Source organism: Bos grunniens, chromosome 24, assembly GCF_055505025.1.
Source record: "Bos grunniens cultivar Pamir isolate PY7600 chromosome 24, Bosgru_T2T1.0, whole genome shotgun sequence".
Lineage (NCBI taxonomy): Eukaryota > Metazoa > Chordata > Mammalia > Artiodactyla > Bovidae > Bos > Bos grunniens.
In genome coordinates, this window is record NC_141188.1 from 59,780,055 (window position 1) to 59,792,608 (window position 12,554).

Genomic DNA, 12,554 nt, shown 5'->3' on the forward strand with positions numbered 1-12,554 from the left:
AGCAACTGTACAAGTGTCATTATTTCCTTAAAATCTAAGCCTCAGAAAGATTGAGAAATTTGCTCAAGGTCACATAGCTCATCGGTAGCAAACCCAGGTGTCAAATCCCAATGTCTGTCTCCATTAAGATTTTGCATGACCTAGATAAAAAGCATGGTAGCTCTGCAGACAAAATACAGCTTAGATTCATATTTAGGCTGCACAGTTTCTTCTCCATGGAAAACAGTTAAGTCTTAGTGCATGTAATAAAAAAAAATAGCCTTACTCAAACAATAGCAACAATACATGGACATGAGTTTGAGTGAACTCCAGGAGTTGGTGATGAACAGGGAGGCCTGGAGTGCTGTAATTCATGGGATCACAAAGAGTCGGACATGACCGAGCGACTGAACTGAACTGAAGTAAGGAAGAAAGGAAAACGGGAAGAAGGGAGGGAGGGAGAGAATTGAAACAGGATTTAGAAATGTACTATTTCTAGGGACCTCTCTGGTGGTCCGTTGGCTAAGACCTTGTGCTCTTGATACAGGGGGCCCGGGTTTGATTCCTGGTTAGGGAACTAGATCCCACATGCAGCAACTGAGTTCTCATGCTGCAACAAAAGATCCAACACAGTCAAATAAGTAAGTATCAACTATCTCTAATTCAGTCCCCACTCCCACCCAATGTAACGCTGCCATCCAGAGAGCTGAGTGACCAGCCGCGGGGGACAGGTGTCAGAGCTGAGTGACCAGCCGCGGGGGACGGGTGTCAGAGCTGAGTGACCAGCCGCGGGGGACGGGTGTCAGAGCTGAGTGACCAGCCGCGGGGGACAGGTGTCAGAGCTGAGTGACCAGCCGCGGGGGACAGGTGTCAGAGCTGAGTGACCAGCCGCGGGGGACGGGTGTCAGAGCTGAGTGACCAGCCGCGGGGACAGGTGTCTTTAGTCTTCCACTAGATTGACTCCTCCGTCTTCTTTGCGTGGTGGTGATGGGGGGAGGAGGGGCAGGTTTGAGAAAAGCTGAGATGTCACTACGGTTCTCAGTCTCAGCACCACTGACGTTTGGGGCCAGAACCCCCGTGTGTGGGGACTGTCCAGCACCTGGCAGAATGAATGGTCAGCCGCATTCCTGGCTCCTACCCCCTTGAAGTCAGTGCCTCTGCCCCCATCTGTCACCCCTGAGTTGTGACAATTGAAAACGTTTCTAGGCATTGCCAAGTGTCCTGGGACAAAGGGGTTGGGGATGGGGGTTGGCGGCAAACTGGCCAAGGCTGAGAACTACTGGATGAAAAGACAGTGCAATTACAAGCTACTAACTTGGTAAAGAGTAGGTAAGCCCAGGGTTTAAACACAAGTGGGAGATGTTCCAGGCTTTCAGGGGTCCTCAAAGCCATCGCACCTGCTGCGGAGAGAACCAGAATCCTGGGGTCTGGGAAGGCTCCAAACGCGGAGGAAGATGCATCAGTATGATGACTCAGGAAATGAATATTCTCGGGGTCTGCTTTCCCTTCCAGGTAAGACTTTAAGAAATTTAATAAGAAAATTGATCCGTCCACGCATGGTGGACGAGAATCTAATGAGCAACGAGTCAGGCGGATTCAAAAGCCTCAAATTATTCTCCCTAATACCAGGACGACCATTTCTGAACACAATTATGGACTTGAAACGCCCCTGGGGAGTTCAGTGGAAATAATTTCAACATTTATTTGATATGAAATCTCTGACCCAAGCAATTCATAGAGCAATTAAAGAAGTGGGGTCTGGGAGATTTGACGGTAACATAGCTTGGGGTTCTGTTGACAAATGGTCATACAAGTAACAATTAGTGGCATCTTAAATTAGATCTGAATGTGAATAAGAATCAAGGATCCCATAGGGCTCAGTACAGGAAACTGTATTATCCAATAGACAGTGCTCATTAACAACCTGGAGGGGAAAGGAAATTCGACCTAGATTAAATTTGTAGATAATACAAAATGAGTGACTGAGAAATGCAGAAGATAAACTAAAGTTAAAATTGCCAAAGACCGAGACGTTGGAGAATCTTGGTCAGAACTGGATAAGATGGAATTTAATGAGAAAAGGGAAGCTATTACACTGTCAGGTTTGATTACACTCGACGATCCACGTAATCAGGTCATACACACGAAGGAGGGGTTAGGATGGTGGTGGATAAACCAAAGGGAGACGTGGTATTCCTCCAACACACCTCCAAAGGTTGGCTCAATAGCTCAGCATATCGCGTCTGAGGGAGATTTTGCAGCGGAGGAAGTGGGACGTGGCGGGCACGAACCCGCTGCCCCTGCAATCCTAGGTCGGGGGTATAGCGTTCACCTGCAGGGAATCGGGATTCTGGTGGTGCTCATACTCCAGTAAAGCGCAGGGCGACTCAGTGATTTACAAGCTATCGTGCTATCCGCATCATCATTCTCATCACCTACTGAGTTCCTACAGACAGTTATAAGGACTTTATTTCATTTAAAAAACTTATAACAAAGGTTGCTGAACATTACTGTATCACTTAGACACATATATGTATATTGAACAGAAAACACCTAACAAAATATACAAGGGGAAGCTAAAGATCAGCGTGATGGAAAAGGCTTCTTTCCCCTGATAAAAGAATAATGTAAAATTTTTAAATACTTTTTATTGGAGTATAGTTGATTTACATGGCTGTGTTAATTTCAGGTGTAGAGTAAAGTGAATCAGCTACATACAGACGTAACGACTCTTTTTAAGATTCCTTCCCCATATAGACCATTACAGAATACTGACTAGAGTTCCCTGTGCTGTGCAGTAGGTCCTTATTTTGTCCATTTTTTATATAGCAGTGTGTAGGTGTCAATCCCAACCTCCCGATTTATCCCTCCCCCCTCCCCTTACTCCCAGCCACCTATAAGTTCGTTTTCTACTTGCTGTAACTCTATTTCTGTTTTGTAGATACGTTCATTTGTAGAATGAACTTTTTTTTAGATTTCACATATAAACTACATCATACGACAGCTGTCCTTCTCTGACTTCACTAAGTATGACAGTCTCTAGGTGCATCCTTGTTGCTGTAAATGGCATTATTTCATTTTTTATGGCTGAGAAAGCCTTCCTCAGTGATCAAGGCGAAGAAATAGAGGAAAACAACAGAATGGGAAAGACTAGAGATCACTTCAAGAAAGTTCGAGATACCAAGGGAACATTTCATGCAAAGATGGGCTCGATAAAGGACAGAAATGGTATGGACCTAACAGAAGCAGAAGATATTAAGAAGAGGTGGCAAGAATACACAGAAGAACTGTATAAAAAAGAGCTTCACAACCCAGATAATCACAATGGTGTGATCACTCACCTAGAGCCAGACATCCTGGAATGTGAAGTCAAGTGGGCCTTAGGAAGCATCATTACAAACAAAGCTAGTGGAGATGATGGAGTTCCAGTGGAGCTATTTCAAATCCTGGAAGATGATGCTGTGAAAGTGCTGCACTCAATATACCAGCAAATTTGGAAAACTCAGCAGTGGCCACAGGACTGGAAAAGGTCAGTTTTCATTCCAATCCCAAAGAAAGGCAATGCCAAAGAATGCTCAAACTACCGCACGATTGCACTCATCTCACATGCTAGTAAAGTCATGCTCAAAATTCTCCAAGCCAGGCTTCAGCAGTACGTGAACCATGAACTTCCAGATGTTCAAGCTGGTTTTAGAAAAGGCAGAGGAACCAGAGATCAAATTGCCAACATCCGCTGGATCATGGAAAAAGCAAGAGAGTTCCAGAAAAACATCTATTTCTGCTTTCTTGACTATGCCAAAGCCTTTGACTGTGTGGATCACAATCAACTGTGGAAAATTCTTCAAGAGATGGGAATACCAGACCACCTGATCTGCCTCTTGAGAAACCTATATGCAGATCAGGAAGCAAAGTTAGAACTGGACATGGAACAACAGACTGGTTCCAAATAGGAAACGGAATACATCAAGGCTGTATATTGTCAGCCTGCTTATTTAACCTCTATGCAGAGTACATCATGAGAAATGCTGGGCTGGAAGAAACACAAGCTGGAATCAAGATTGCCGGGAGAAATATCAATAACCTCAGATATGCAGATGACACCACCCTTATGGCAGAAAGTGAAGAGGAACTAAAAAGCCTCTTGATGAAAGTGAAAGTGGAGAGTGAAAAAGTTGGCTTAAAGCTCAACATTCAGAAAACGAAGATCATGGCATTTGGTCCCATCACTTCATGGGAAATAGATGGGGAAACAGTGGAAACAGTGTCAGACTTTATTTTTTTGGGCTCCAAAATTACTGCAGATGGTGACTGCAGCTATGAAATTAAAAGACGCTTACTCCTTGGAAGGAAAGTTATGACCAACCTAGATAGCATATTGAAAAGCAGAAACATTACTTTGCCAACAAAAGTCTGTCTAGTCAAGGCTATAGTTTTTCCAGTGGTCATGTATGGATGGGAGAGTTGGACTGTGAAGAAAGCTGAGCACCGAAGAACTGATGCTTTTGAACTGTAGTGTTGGAGAAGACTCTTGAGAGTCCCTTGGACTGCAAGGAGATCCAACTAATCCATTCTAAAGGACATCAGTCCTGGGTGTTCACTGAAAGGATTGATGCTAAAGCTGAAACTCCAGTACTTTGGCCACCTCAAGCGAAGAGTTGACTCATTGGAAAAGACTCTGATGCTGGGAGGGATTGGGGGCAGGAGGAGAAGGGGAAGACAGAGGATGAGATGGCTGAATGGCATCACTGACTCGATGGATGTGAGTCTGAGTGAACTCCGGGAGTTGGTAATGGACAGGGAAGCCTGGCCTGCTCTGATTCATGGGGTCGCAAAGAGTCGGATATGAATGAGAGACTGAACTGCACTGAACTGAATATTCCATTATATATAGGTACCACATCTTCTTTATCCAGTCCTCTGCTGATGGACACTTAGATTGCTTCCATGTCTTGGCTATTGTAAAGAGTTCTGCAATGAACACTGAGGTGTATATATCTTCCAACTATGATTTTCTCTGGATATATGCCTAGGAGCATGCTTCAAGGTTTTTCCCCCTAGCTTAAAAAAATATCCTTACAATTTCTACGTTTTATAAGTGAGGAAACTGAGGCATAGAGAGGTTTTTGCCCAAGCCAGGCAGAAAGTGGCAGAGAAAGGATTTCAACCCATATTCCTTGGGCAACAACCTGCAGCAGGGAGAGGTTGTGAGAAGCCCTAGAAGACTCCTGGCAAATCCGAGAAAAGTGGTGAACGCTGTTTGTAGACAAATTCTGTTTGTTGGCTCTGGTTAGAGAAACATGAAACATGACATTTGCTTTCAATATGTTCCCGTCTCCTTTTCCAGAACCTCCCATATTGGTTAGGGGTTTATCTGGCTGTAAGAAAAACCTTATTCACAGCGGTTTAAAACAAATGCGGTTTAAACAGGAGTTGACTTGTCACATGTAACAGGACAGAGGCGGACAGTAATGATAATTTCCCATCTCAGCAATGTCAGGGCTGACATCTCTGTGTATTTCTTGCCTTTCTTTCATGGTTGCAAGATGGTGCCAGAGCTGGGTGGAATGTGCGTTCAAGGCAGGAAGGAGGTGGGAAGGCGGCACCATCCATGTTGGCTCCTTTGCCGTGATGGCAGACGCTCTCCCAGAAGCCATCACAAGCTGACTCTCACTAAGGTCCCCAGGCCAAAAGGGGTCACGTGGGCATGCTGCCTGGGGAGAGACTGGGAAGATAAGAAACTGGGTTGTTATGACTGAATTGGAGCCGCCATTGGGTAAGCAACTATGTATCTATAACTGAAACCGTTCATCTCAGATTGAGGCTTGAATCCACATGCCAGGACTCAAACCTGGCGAAACCCACGGTCTTCCAGCTGAGACCACATACCTGGTTTCAGGACCTACGGAAGCTCAGGTTCTTACTGTCTCATCGCAGAAAGAACTGCGTGATAGACTAAGTGATAGGTAAGAAGAGCATTTATCTAGAGAGAAACACTCTCCACAGACAGAGTCTGGACCATCTCAGAAAGCAAGAGTAGCCTTGGGAGAGTCACACTCCACAGACAGGGTGGGCTGTTGCAGAGGGCGAATGCAGCCTTGAAATGTCGTGTGGTTAGCTTTCATGGGCTGGGTAATTTCATAGACTAATGAACAGGGCAATTCCAAATATTTTGCGAAAAGTTCCTATTTTCTAGGGATTGGGCCACCACCCACGTTTTGGTCTTTGGTGGTCAGCCTTGGAGCTGCCACGCGCCTCTGGGTGTGTCACTCAGCTTGCTGATGTGATACAACGAGCGTGTACTGAGGATCGAGGTCTAGTGACATTGACTTGCCTGCCATCTTGACTCGTTTGATTCTATTCGGTTTATGCTGCGTCCTTGATCTGTGTCATTTGTTCAAAGGCCGTGCCCTGCCTGCTTCCTCCTGGTTCACGATGATGTCCTTCTCTCCTGCTTTCCCTTCACTCAAGTGGCCTGATTCCAGCAGCGCCTTGATCTGAGCAGATGACAACGTGTCTATACTTCTTTGAACCTTTAGAGGATCAACACTAATTTAAACTTGAATCCAATTTCCAATTTTGGTAGAAATGATTGTTTAATTTATCAAATTAAAACTGCTTTGTGTGTTGACGGGAAATAGTTCACTCAAGTGTGTATCTGTTAATTTGTTATCAAAAGAGCACTTGGCCTAACAGAAAGGACTGACCAGCGTGCAAAATGTTTACAGTCTTTTGTGAAATTGCAGTTTATCCTTGGTGTGTATCTGTCAGTTACTGTTACAAACATTACCTGTACTTTTTACTGTTAAATATTAGGTGGTACGATAAGTGGTTTGAAGCAACTTCCAGACTGTCCATTTGAGCTGACCCTGCCGTCATCACCATTGTCCGTGGGCACTCATGCCTGCGTGAGCCTGCTCTCCCGTCAGGACTCACCTCTCCCCCGTGTCCCCAGGGGGCTGTGCTGGGAGGCCCCGTGTGTGTTCTTGACCCACCAGACCCCTCGTTTCCATGGTAATGTAATATGCCCGTCTGAATACCTGGGTGCCTTAGTGCTAGGCGCCATCCAAAGGAGTAAAAGAGAGGTAGACAGACGTATGTTGATTTGATAACTCAAATCAGATTAAACTAATGGAATTTCAGAGATTTGCCTGAATAATGTTTTCCTTATGAACTTGCTACTAAACTCAGTTGCAGTTCAGTCTGGCTAGAGTTGAGAGGCTCCGACCCAGAGAAGTCGACAGGCGAGGGGGACAGTGACTGGGAGATACCGCATGGCACGCGGGTGCAGTCGGCTCTTCACCTGGAGTCTGAGAGTGGTTTCACGCTCACGGCCTCTTGTATGCTGTCCTTACAAATATCCCAGCGGGGAGGCAAGCCGAGGTGTGCAGCCTCCGAGGGTAGGTCCCTGGAAGGAAGAACCAGAGCTGCTCCAGCCCGAAACGGCCCCAGCCTCTGCACCACCACCGAAGGCGCTGGGCCTCCTTCCACGCTCGTGCTCAGCGCCTGCTCTCTGAAGGGTCGGGGCAGCGTCTGAAGCCTCCCAGCCTTCCAGGCACGTCTGACCTGCAGCCGGCAGCTACTTGTACTGTAGCTTTCATTTCCCCAGAAGGCCAAGTGACGTAGGCATGTACCTGTGGAAACTTCTGGAAAACAGTGCCCCTTGCTCACCAGATCCTCTGATCAGTGCTCAGCACCTGTGTCTCTCACTTTCTCAGGCTTAAAGGGAACACAGAAGGATACATGCGCCCTTACATTCACAGCAGCACTGTTTGCAGTGGACAAAGCACGGAAGCAACCTCAAGGTCGACTGACGGATGAACAGATAAAGAAGATACACTTCCTATGTGTGTATATGTATAGTGGAATATTACTCACCCATAAAAGGAATTAAAATAATGCCATTTGTAGCAACTTGGATGGACCTAGAGATTATCATTCAAAATGAAGGCAGACAGAGAGAGACGAATATATGACAGCAGATATATCTACAAATGAAATCTACAAAAAAAAAAAGTGATACAGATGAACTTACTTACAAAACAGAAATAGACTCACAGACACAGAAAGCAAACTTATGTTTACCAACGGGGAAAGGTGGGGATGGGGAGAGAGAGAAATTTGGAATTTGGGACTAACAGATACACATGACTATATATAGAATAGATAACAACGAAGACCTACTGTATAGCACAGGGAGCTATATTCAATATGTGTCTATCTATTCAATATCTATCTGTATCTATACAAATATATAACCAAACCACTTTGCTGTACACCCGAAACACTGTAAATCAACTATACTTCAATGAAACGAAAAAAACAAATAAAAAAATAAAGGGGACCCTGGAGGATGTTCAGATCAGTGAGGACGGGAGAGGAGGAGCAGTCCTGGCCTCTGAGGAGGTGCTGCTAATACAGAGACACATAGTGAAGAGAAGGACGGGGCGGGCCCAGTGGGATCAGAGCAGCAATAGCGGCCCACTCAGCCCACAGGTGCAGCAGGCTGGAGAGACACGCAGTGAAGAGAAGGACGGGGCGGGCCCAGCGGGATCAGAGCAGCAATAGCGGCCCACTCAGCCCACAGGTGCGGCAGCTGGAGAGACACGTGTAAATTCACGCTAAGGACGAGTTTCCCGGCATCACCACCTCCAAAGAGGAGGGAGTTCTCCAGCACTGGAGATGTTCAGGTGCAAGGAGCACCAGGCGAGGCGGGCGCTAAGGAGGAGAAGCTGGGTTAGGGAAGGCCCTCAGCTGGGCGTGATTCTTCCCGCCGGGGGGACATTGCAACGTCTGCGGACCTTTTGGTTGTCACTCTGAGACACATCACCAGCATCTAGTGAGTAGAGGCCAGGGATGCTGCCAACTACCCCATAGGGCCCAGCACAGCTCCCCACAACAAAGAATCATCCCCCCCAAATCCGAACAGCACTGAGGTTGAGAAACCCTGGAGTAGATAAGCTAGAAGGCTGGAGTCTAGGGTAATTGTCCCTGCAATCTGTCCAGGAGCTCAGAAGACCATGGAAGGTAATCAGTGAACTACCAGAAAGAACTGGAATTAAAGGAAGATTTCAAAGTCAGATGCTGAAATAGACATCAGAAATATACCTGCAGTTTCAGACATTGTGGGCTGCATTTTGGGACTCTGGCCGTCCCAGCTGTAGCCCAAACTAGGAGTCTGTTATTCTCCAAAAAAGCAAATTTACATGTCCCCACAAGCTCTGCCTTCTTCCATGTACAAGTTGGCAGGCCAGGTGCACAGATCTAGAGGTGGGGTGGGCGACAGCTGAAAACAAGCGAGCAGAGGGGACTGCCCATGGTTACACCAAAGGCCTGTAAAAATGATCCCCGATATCTCCTCCAAAATTATTTTAATATACATTTATACCTCCTGGGTGATGAAGTTTATTGACCCACAAAAAACTCCTGTAACCTCAAAGAAACTCATCTTCTCCAGATTTATCACACTCAGAGCTTGAAAATCAGCTCTTGAGTTTGACTCATTGACTCGACTTTGCCAATTACCATCGGATCATTGGCCAAGTGTTTTGCTGGAAAATTTACTTCTTTTTTTAAACAATTTTATTATTTATTATTGGCTGTGCTGGGTCTTCCTTACTGTTTGGGCTTTGTTTCTCTCTTGATTAGCGGGGGGCCATGCTCCAGCTCCGGTAAGCCTCCCCTTTATGGAGCGCAGGCTCCCGGGAACAGGGGCCCCAGCAGTTACAACACGTGGGCTCACCAGCTGTGGCTCCCGGGCTCCAGAGCGCTGGCTCAGCAGCCGTGGCGCACAGGCCCAGCCGTCCCACCGCATGTGGGATCCTCCCAGACCAGGGACGGAACCTGTGTCTCCTGCACTGACAGATGGACACCTCACCACTGAGCCACGAGGGAAGCCCTTACTTTCATTTTAGGTTTAAGGTATTCGTTAACAAAAGAAAGCATTCATTACACACAAATAAGCAATTTCAACTTTTAACAGAAGAATATTTAACTTAATTTCAATATACAGTCATTAGGAAAAAAAGAAATGGAAACAGTAGAGGGAAGTAACTATATATATACACACATCACCAAACAGGGCTGGCCTGCGTCCAGACTTGAACAGCACTGCAAAGTCCCTCCTAAACAGCAATCTGCAGTCCCAACCGGGAAAGGGTCCTGGATGGTGCATCCACCCTACGGGTGAGACTTCAAATAGCAGTTTTGGTGGCTCCTGCTTATGATCCCAGTCCTCAAACTGATATCATCATCAGTTTGTGCGCAAAATCGCAGCTCTAGTTTTACTGTAACTTTTACAATGCTATTTAACCCCAAGATGTCTTAGACCCTGGAGGGTTGGCCAGACCTCCAGGGACTCAAGAATTCCAAGACCCACTTCCTTTCTTATCTAAAGTGCCACCTGCTTTCCGGTGCTTGCAGGCAGGTACAGAATCCGGACGGTGTCCAGGCAGGTTGGAAGTGGGTCAGAGGTCTGCTCTCCTGCTTCTGAAGCCTGAACAAGATTTCCTCCATTTTAATTTCACTAAGAGCAAGTTATTTAACCCTCCTGTGCCTCAGTTTCCCTGTCCAAAGTGTGTTAGTCGCTCAGTCGTGTCTGACTCTTTGTGACCCCATGGACTGTTAACCACCAGGCTCCTCTGTCCCTGGGATTCTCCAGGCAAGAATACTGCTGGAGTGGGTTGCCATTTCCTTCTCCAGGGGATCTTCCTGACCCGGGGATCGAACCCAGGTCTCCCGCATTGCAGGCAGACTCTCCACCGAGTGAGCCACCAAGGACGCCATCCGTCTATAAAGCAGGACAAATTACGCCCACGTCATAGGACAGCTGTGAGGACTCCACACCCACCCACGCACAACACTTGGGACACGAGAGATGCTCCCTGGGTGGCAGCTACCATTTATAGGGCCACCTCCTCGGGGATCAACATAGCACATGGCATTGGGTTAGGCAGTGAGCAAGGAAATTTACGCCACCTCGACACTCACATCCAAGATAAAAATTAGCTTGTCCTAATTACAGTTCTCCATTATTAATTAAAACAGAGAAGTAGCTGCCAGTCAATAGAGACACATGACCTTGCTTGATCCTCCTAACACCCTAGGGAGGGAGATGTTGCCACATCAATGGAGAAACCGGGATGCAGATGCCAAGTCACTGGTCTGGGTCACACAGTAGGTCCTCAGTGGCAGAGGCAGAATCGGAACGCATGTGCGTATGGGACACCAGTGCCTCCCTGCCAGCCCCTCCACCAGCTGATTTCGCAGGCTGCTTGCTAGGCTTTGGACTGGACTTGGGGCTCGTGGGGCCTCCTACTTCAGCAAGACCTGCCCTCAAAGCCTTCCTAGACACCGAGGTATACATGACCAGTGACAGCAAAACCAGCCCCTAAACCTTGAACGGAGGACCCCCCCGCCGCCCCCCCCACCCCCCCCGCTGAACCTAGACTCTCCTTAGGAAAAAGTTAGAGATGCATGAGCTATCTTCCATATTTCAAAAACCCATTCATTTACCCCTGATGAAGCTGCAAAGATGAACTAAGAGGCAATGTTTCACTGATGTAAGCTAGAAGGACATTGACTCTCTAAGGTAACACTGGTGACTTCAACCTGATTAGAGACCGTGATGGACAGACAGTTCCTATGTCTTTGATGAGTGAAAATGAGATTGAAGCAATATGGCTTTTTTCACCGTAAAACAAACAAACAAACAAAAAAACATAAAAACCTGAACTCATGGAAGAGAATAATAATAATAAATGCTCTTAATGTAGTCTGGGAGTCACCGAGCTAAACAGAAACAGCAGAAGTCATGAACTGTCAGGCCGAAGCCTGTGCATGAGCATCTGGGGAGGAGAGCCGTTGTGTGTGAGATGTCAGGGTGCCTGCCCTGCCCACACCTTCTGTTTAGGGAACACTTTCCTGAGCAGAGCCCTGGGGAGTGAGCACTGCCATGTCTCTACCATGTGTCCTGACCCCGATAAGAGCGCATCGGACAAGGTGTATGTGCTTAGTCGCTCAGTCGTGTCCGACTCTGTGCAACCCCATGGACTGTAGCCCACCAGACTCCTGAGTCTGTGGGATTCTCCAGGCAAGAACACTGGAATGGGTTGCCATGCTCTCCTCCAGGGACTGACCTGACCTGGGGATGGAACGGCATCTCCTATGTCTCCTGATGGGAGGTGGCTTCTTTACCTGCTGAGCCATCGAGGAAGCCCCGGACATTGTAGACTCCCTCATCTTTAAGCTGTTGGGCAATCTAGAATCCATGTACTGTAGCTGGGTCAAAATAATGAGCTGGGTCCATCACATTTTTCTCTTGGAAATCAGGAGTTGGGAAACAGAGATGGAGGCAGTTTCCAGTAGAGTTGGAAGACAGGAGGCCAGGAACCCAGCCCACCTGCACACACATGCAAAACAAATGCCACTGAAGTATCATGGCTGTTGGATACATCGATCTTTTGTGGAAGCAGCTAAAGGGTTAAGATCCATTTAGAAAGATTAGATGAAATGTTCCCAAATGGGGAATTCAATGAAGGAGTACCCTAATTTGTGCCACAGAGATAAGAGGGTGCAAT